Source organism: Pteropus medius, unplaced genomic scaffold (genome assembly GCF_902729225.1).
Source record: "Pteropus medius unplaced genomic scaffold, Ma_sr-lr_union100, whole genome shotgun sequence".
Classification (NCBI taxonomy): Eukaryota; Metazoa; Chordata; class Mammalia; order Chiroptera; family Pteropodidae; genus Pteropus; species Pteropus medius.
Window position 1 is genome coordinate 4,755,769 of NW_024345600.1, and position 8,822 is coordinate 4,764,590.

An 8,822-nucleotide genomic window follows, 5' to 3' on the forward strand; every position below is an offset into this window, starting at 1 on the left:
GTTGAGGATGTGGAGAAAAAGGAACCCTAGTGCACTGTTTGTGGGATTGTAAATTGGTGCTGCCACTATGAAAAACAGTATGCAGATTCATCAGAAAATTAAAAATAGAATACCACATGACCCAGCAATACCACTTCTGGCTATTTATTCGAAGAAATCAAAAACACTAATTCAAAAAGATATATGTACTTCTATGTTCATCGCGGCATTATTTATAATAGCCAAGATATGGAAACAACCTTAAGTGTCCATTGGTAGATGAATAAATAAAGATATATATATCAGATGACCAAAACGTATTTCTCATATATATTTGGTCTTTGCTTACAGTTTCTCCTGACTCCCAGCTCTCTGAACTCCTGGAAATTCCTTGAGTGTTGAGAGTGAAAAGGGTTTTTTTTGTTGTTGTTGTTATGTTCATGTATTGTCTTTTGGAAAGCACATAATGGGTTTGGAAGCACATGAGAGCTTCCTGACTGGTGAACACATGGAAATACAGGGTGAATGGCATACCTGGAGAGGGAATGGAAGCTCCATGCCCCTTCCCACATACTGCTCCCACCTGGTTGTTCCCGACTTATATCCTTTTACAATAAACCAGTGATCTAGTAAGTAACATGTTTATCTGAGTCCTGTGAGCCATTCTAACAATTTAATCAAACCCAAGGAGGAGGTTGTGGGAACCTCTGATTTGTAGCCAGTAGTTCAGAAGTACAGGTGACAACCTGGATTTGTGATTGGCATCTGAATTGGAAGTAATACCACTTGGAAGGTCATTGGAACCTCCAAACTGTGGCCAGTTGGTGAGAAGCACAAGGAACCTGGGCTTGCATCTAGCATCTGAAGTATGTTGGGGTGGGGTCAGTCTTGTAGGACTGAACCCTTAAGCTGTGGAATCTGATGCTATCTCTGGGTAGATAGTGTCGAGATTTAGCTGAATTCTCAGCTTGCTGGTGTCTGAGAATTGTTTGTTGATGTGAGAAACGCCCACCCTCCACCCCAGCCCCTGACAAACACACGTTGGAATTGCAGTGGAAGTGAGAGAGTGGAAGGAAGGGTGTATTTTGGAGGTAAAGCTGACAGGACTTGCTGTTGTATTAGATGCAGAAGGTGTGGCGAAGAGAGAAATCCTGAACAGCTCCTAGCATTTTGGCTTTTGCAAAAGGGTGAATAGTGATCATATTTATTGAGAGGGAGAAGTCTTAGAAAGGAAAAGAGTTTGGGATTTGGAAGAGAAATTGGTACTCCTCTTTTGGCTATGCTTAGTTTGAGAGGCTTTTTGGTCACTCAAGAGGAAGTATGACACAGGCTATAGTTATATGACTCAGGAAATCAAGAGATAAGTTAGCAGTGAGAAACTTTCTACCTTATAAGGCAGCCCATTGTATTTTGGATATCTCATTACCAGAAAGTTCTTTTCTATTATAGTGGGATGTTTACAAATATAATATAAATGTGATGCCCATTTCCATCTGGGGTAATACATATTTTTAGAAGCACATTAAATATTTGAAGAAAGTTATCATGTTCTCTCCCAGTGCCTTTTCTTCAATAAGCTAAATAATCCTACTTCTCCCAGCTGCCTTTCATGCCCTTGTTGCCAGATACTTCGTCATCCTGGTCAAATCCTTTCTGAAGTAGGATGCCAAGGACTAAAATGATTTTAATAACACACTCAAAATGTAGAACTATTATCCCTCTGATTTATTATTCTTTCAGAAATATGTTCCCTTTTTATAATTTGTCTGGGTTTTTGTTGTTGTTGTTTTGCTGTCATTAGTGTGTTAAGGTGCCTGCCTGTGGCATACAACATCTCTTATAATTTTTATCTAATCTGTTGTTGATTTGGAAACCAAATAACCAACTTATGCTCTGTATCAGATATTAATATTTTGCTTTGTATGTTTGGAATATTTTATAATATTTAAAAAGTATGTGATTTCTAAGAGAGGCCAATGGAGCAAAGCTTTGAACTCTTGTGAGAAAATCTTTCTTCCTTACTTTGTTTTTCTAATGTATATTCAAAATAAGTGAGTTTTACAAATAGTTGTGTTCCAGATGCATGAGGTATTTCAGCCTTTTACATAAGAATCTCATTAGAGATTTTCAGTGTAAGGCAATGTTTCTCAACCAGCACTGACTTTGCTTTCTGGGAACATTTGGCAATTTCTGGAGACATATTTGGTTGCTGTAACTCGTGGCAAAGAGAATGCTGCTGGTATCTGTGGGTAGAGACCAGGTATGCTGCTAAACCTCCTACAATGCACAGGACAAGCTCCAATAAGAAAGAATCATCTGGCCGAAAATGTTAACAGTACCTAACTTTAGAAACCCTGGATTATGGTATTTCCCTGATTTTGTCTACTACCCTTGTTGAAAAAAGTTTGTTAAACCTTATGTGAAAAAATTGACACAATTTAAACTTAATGAATTAATTCTGCTTCCAACTAATTAATTGTTGCTCGATCCTTTTGTTACAGGCCAACCATCTATGAATAATATTTCTAGAAATTAATGAGAAAATAATGAAGCACCATTTTTTTTTCAATAAGAAAATGTTATCATGGCTCTAATTTTCTGTCACCTCTCTCAATCTCCATAATTTTTTAGAATATTAACAATGCTCAATGATCAAATTTGGGCATTATTGTCATATGTTTTTATTGAAAGTGAAATTATACTCTCACTGATCTCATTGTCTTTTCTGGCCTTTAGTTTCTCTTCCTCATATTTTGTTCATTCTTTCCATTTGAAAGTTTATGTTCCTTAAGAAGAGGAATAATTCTGCTTTTCTTCTGTCATCTCTTAATATTAGATAAATACAATACAACTTGACTAGACGCTCTCTTCTTATCTTGCAGGTGCCCCGGTGAGGCATGCAGCTATTTGGGGATGTGGCTATCCTAATAATGTTCTCTAGTTTGTCATTAGTGATAGGTGGAGGCAGAAGTCACTGCCTCATCAGTGGTTGTACTTAGAAGTAGAGGTGTGGGGGACAAGGAAGAATGCTGTTGACTGCACGTCCTCAGTGGTGGGAACATGTGAGTTCTTTCCTGGGGCTGTTTAATTTCTTGGTATTGGCTGCAGCTGTCAAGATCAAAGAGGAAATAATGAGACCAGAGTAAATAGCTTCATTCTTAGGGTACCTGAAAGGAGCAAGTTCTGGTGGGGATTAAAATAAAAAGAGAAAAACAAATTCTTTTCTTGGCCATACCCAGAAACAACTAGGCAGGTCTTTTCAGATGCTTCTAATTTTTCACATTTTAACTGCGTTACTCAGAATCTAGTGGCCAAAATAATCTGTACCCTATACGTTTATGTTTAGAGCTAGAGATTCATTCACTCATTCAAATATTTATATATTTATATATTAGGCACCTAAGTGAACCAGGGACAATTGGAGATTTCAAGTACGTCTTTGAAAGAGGAATGATAAATGAATACCTAACTAGTCAAAATATTTATATAATTTATCACCTTTCTTCCATGGAATAATAATTACTTTATATGCGTGAATCACTAAATATTTGTATAGGCAGAGTATTTGTGGGGATCCCTAGGGATTGCAGACATTAAAACGCTAAGGTCTTTCTCCTTCAGCCCTAAAACCGCCTTTTAGAATTAAAGAGCTGAGACACAGGTTTAATGATTTAACTATTAGCGTAGTGTGTAGCACAGCAAGTAAGTACCATTGCGTGAGCTAATACCGAAGTTTTCTAACTTTAAGTGGTCTTTGTTCTAAAAATAGAAATGAGAGAAGATTGCAGAAAATGCTTTCCACCATTGCATCAAGCTGGTTTACATCCAGAAATCCTTCTGACTAAAATAATGGCTGGGATAGTGAAATGAAGTGGCGGAGGTTCGTGTTCAGGGTTGGGGTTGAGGGAAGCTATGGAAAGGGGAGATTAGAAAAAGCACAGAACAAAAAAAATATTTTAGTTAAGGCAAAGCATGTAAGGTAAAAGTGATGCATTTGACATCTCTGGAGTGCAGGTGGTATATTGGTGCTGTAAAAAAGAAACAAATGCAATAAGATTTTACTTCATTCTCCACCTAAAGGCTTACACTTCAAATAGCAGATCTGGTGTTCAAAGACTGTGGCAGCGTAGCCCGAACTTGCTTTTCCAGCATTTGCTTTTGCTAGACTTCTATGAGTACCCTACTCTTCATCTAAATCGGACATAGCACTATTCCCCAACCTTCCAAACAAACTTCCTATATCACTACACTTTTGCCCAAGCCACTTTTTCTTCCTGAAATGCTGTTCTCTAACTCTACCTATCTCTTATCCTACCCATCTTTCTCAAGATTCATTCCAAATTCTAACTTCATGAAGCCTTTCTGGATTGTTCCCACATTAATAAAATCTCTTCATTCTTTGGCTTCCATCCACACTTTCTTTATAATCAACTTGAGGGCAGGCACTATGGATCCTCTTCACTGTTTGGCAAAGTGGTGTGCATTTTGTAGGATCTCTCAATATATTTCAATTTTTTTCAACATTGCCTTTAGAAAAGCTAATTAAAGTCTTCCTGGATTTAGAAACTATTGTTTCTAAACAGTTTGCTGCTTTTATTAGATGTTATCTTATCCAAAGATTGAGAGATCCAAGTAATGCAGCTAATGGGTAAGAATAGAGAATGAAATTGTGAGAAACCAAGTTTCTGGCTAGAATGTGGGGACAAGTATGACTAGGTAAAGGCAGCTGTTGGAAAAGAGGATAGGGTAGACAGAAGGAATCACCAAGATAGTGGCTTATAACCTGAAGAAAATGGAAAGAAAAGAAAAAAAGAGCAAGAAAAAGAGAGAACTGTAGACATTTTGAGATATAAATATTGAAGAGTTGGAAGGAGGAGGTGTCAAGATAGTGACAGAGTATGTTAAGGGAGGTTCCTTTGGTTGTCTTTGGTTGTCTTCAGAACACCATAGGCAAGAAAAGGAAGTGGAAAATAATACAGAAGTGATGGTATCTTCTTTATAATCTCCCACTGGTCCCTTCCTTGGAAATAAGAATGACTCAGGGAGACATACGAGAATAAACAGACACTTCCTATGAACTCTATTTTTACCAAGGTTCTGTTTGCAGCTGCTTTCTCCAAAATCCTGTATGATCCGGTTCAGTTCCTGACTGTGTGCCTCCCCTCCAGCATCTCTCCATATATTTCAAGTCTCTGAGTTACATCTGTTGCCTTAGTACCTCTACTCTGTGCCTCTAACCATGGGTAATATATCTCCATCCCCTTCTGTAAGTAATTGTCGATGGCATTTTATCACTTGTGCAGTTCCTCTTTTGACTGTCTCGAATCTCATCAATGTCTATGCCTTTTCCTTTTGCTTTAGTCTTTTATTTTTCTCTCTGAATTCTTTCTCATTCTGCTTCTGTCAGTGCTTTTCTTTGCCAGCTGTCTTAAAAATTATTTCATCCCCATGGCAACCCCTCTCTGGGGAAGAATGAAGGGAAGTAGAAGGAAGAGAGAGCCTAGACTAGATGGACAGTGAGAAGCTGGATTAAAGTTGGAGAGTGACCTTTGGGATTGAGTCTTGGAACAGAGTATGGACAAGCTGTGTAGATGGATGCCAGCCAAGTTACACAAAACCCTAAGGGAACACAAATTGGGGGCCCAAATCCAGTCCCTGCTAGCAAAACTATTCAGCAAATCTCTTCTGTTTTATGCCAATCTGTCATCTGTTTTTCTTTCTCATGATCCAGATTACCTATTTTTTCTTTCTATTTCTAGGTTTCATGGTTATTATACATGTATGGTTTCTGATGTATTGTACCTTGAAAAGTGATTTTCTTAAAGATAGACATTGAAACTACAGGATCTGTCTTTCGCTGTACTATAGTACTTCGATGTACTAGGATTGTTTCTGGACACTATAGTTTAAGTGATAATGAACACTTGGAATGGCCTTAGAAAAGGGCCAAAACTATCAACTTTGTATATGTGCTGCCGAGGCAAGCACACACACACACGCACACACACACACACACTCAACTGTGAAATGATATTGTGCACTCATTTAGGACCACAATGCTTGGTAGGAGAGTTAATAAGCAAGAAAGACGATTTCACCAATAATGGAATTTGTTTTATCCAGGAAAAGTTTACTCAGTGAGGTAACGGAATCATTCCACCCCAAGGTCTTTAAAACCAGTAGGTATCCACATATCTGTAGACAAATTTACTTTAAAGATCAGAGCTTCTAAAACTTTAGCTCCCTTTTCCACTGCATCCCTTGACCCCAACCTGGAGAGCTTTTTAAACAAATTCCTAAGCTCCTCCCTTAAAGGTTCTGATTCTGTTAGTCTAGGGTTGCAGGAATGGGGAGTAGGGGCAGTATAAATTTGCACCCTTGGTGTTTCTAACATAAATTACTTGAGTTCTGTACTTTGAAACCAGTTTAATAAGCTCCTGAAAGACTGCCCTGGCCAGGGAACTGGGAATCCTCAGTCTCTCAGAGACAATAGTTGGAGCTATAAACTCAAAGCTAGTAACTTCCTTACAGAGTTCGTTGTATGTTACTTTGTCAAAGATTATTGAGCTTGTCTCAAACTTTGCCTTTGGACCACTATTTTTTAGGTCTAATGCCAAGATTTCATAACTGGGTCTTTGTATTTCTTGGCCAACTTCCCCTCATCTTTCTTCTTGTCGTCCTTGGGCGACACAGAGAAGTTTGGAGAGCAGCTGCTACCCCTGCCTTCCAAAATGTTGGACAAAAAGGGAATTTGCATCTCTAGCAGGCTCCCTGGAGATGCTGATGCTGCTGGTTCATGAACCACAGTTCGCGTAGCACTAGCCTAGAGGATTTCCAAAATCAAGGAATATAGTTAACATACACAGTACACAAATATGTGGATGGTCCATTGTTATTTGATTTAAAATATCTTTTTCTTTGGAAATGGAAGAGCATGAATGAGCTAAATCAAGCAGGCTTTGTTTTTCTCTAGCCATTTGCAAGCCCCAATATCCACTTGTCTCCTTTCTTTGTTCTGTAGAGTGAACAATCATTCCAGTTTGCCCAGGGCCTTTCAGTGCTAAAACTGGGACAGTCCAAGGCAAACCAGATATTAGCGTGACAACTCTATTCTCATGAGGCCAGTGAATTACGAGGAATACAAAAGGAAAAATGAACTCGACTAGAAATCAGAAATTGTGATTTCTAGCCCTAATTCACAGATTATTATTATGGCTTTAAATTGGGCATTTAAATGCTCTTTTAATTTCTATATCTGTAAAATGGAGATAGTATTCTATTTACTTTATAAAAATGTTTGAAGATTAATTGAAACAATGTATATAAAAGCTTTTTAAAAATACCATACACGTATTAAGACAAAGACACTTGTTTTTCTTTAGAATTTATTATATATTGCCAAAAAATAACAACCTAGCAATCTCATTCCCAACTATATATACCTGAGAAAAGAATTCATACATATTGTGAATGACAAGAATGTTTATAATAACTCAAAACCAGAAACAATAATGTGTGCATCAACAAAACAATGGATAAAATTTGGCACATCCATAGATGAGTACTATTCAGCAATAACAAGGAATGAACTACTGATATATATGACATAATACTCATAGACACTCTGTTGAGTGAAAAAAAAAATCCTAGCATGTAAGAGTACATACTGTGTGATTCCATTTATATATCGATAAGAACAATAAAATTAATTAATGGTGAGAGAAGTCGGTATAGTGGTTACCTCTGAAGAGAGAGACTGGAGACTGGAATAGGCACAAGAAAACCTTGGGGAGCTAGAAGTGTTCTAGAATCTAGATCTTATCTGGGTAGTGGTTATACAGGTGGATACAGATGTAAATATTCATCCAGCTGTATACTTTACTATATGTATATTATACTTTAGTAAAAAAACATAAATGAAAGAAAGAAAGAACTCACCCTGAGTTCTAACGCCACTAGTAAATTTTTTTTTGAAATGTTTCAATTTCAGTACTACTTAAGAGGCTCAATTTTGTAATTTGAGCATCTGATATGCAGATCTAGAAGTTATCCCCTCATTCAAAGTCGGTCAGATAGATATTTGGGTTTCTAGACTTGAGCAACATGTGACTGTCAGGGGAAATGGAAACCCTGTGTCACTGGTTCAGGAAGAGGGCCAGGTTTACAGCACATTGCAACAAATCTCTTTTTTCTTCCTTTTTTTCTTAGTTTTCATCTTTGTGTCCTCATTCTTAGATTAATTTTTCACATACCCCTCCCCAACATACACATACCTTTGGGCGAAGGGAGGGGACCTTCAAATTTTCTTCTTTCCCATCTTTGTTTTATTATTATTATGGTGACATTGGTTAACAAAATCCAGTAAATTTCAGGTGTACAATTTAGCAGAAGGCATATATATATATATTGCATTGTGCCCTCTTTTCTTAATGTGTGTCATTAAACGCAGTGGTCCATGCTGACATTTTTTTCTTGTGAGTCTTTTCCAGAGGCTCAACATCCTGTCCCTCTGCCCAAGGAGCCTTTCAGTAGCCTTTACAGCTGCATTCTCAGACTTTGACCTGTTTGTTTTTTGAAACAGTGCCTACCACATTCACATGCTGGTTGGGACTTGCCCCTCCCCAGGCCTCCAGGAACTTGGGCTCTGTTTGAGTTACTTTCTTATCCAGCTTTCTCCATGGAGGCTATTCTGGGTCTACCATTCACCCTCAGCCTCCTTGAGGAAAACAAAACAAAGCATGTCTTTCTCAGGAAAAATTAGTCAGCCGACCAAGTAGTATGAGGGACTACAAAGGTGGAATTATCAGAAATATGTAAGCAGAGGGAGAGCAGAAAGCCAGTCG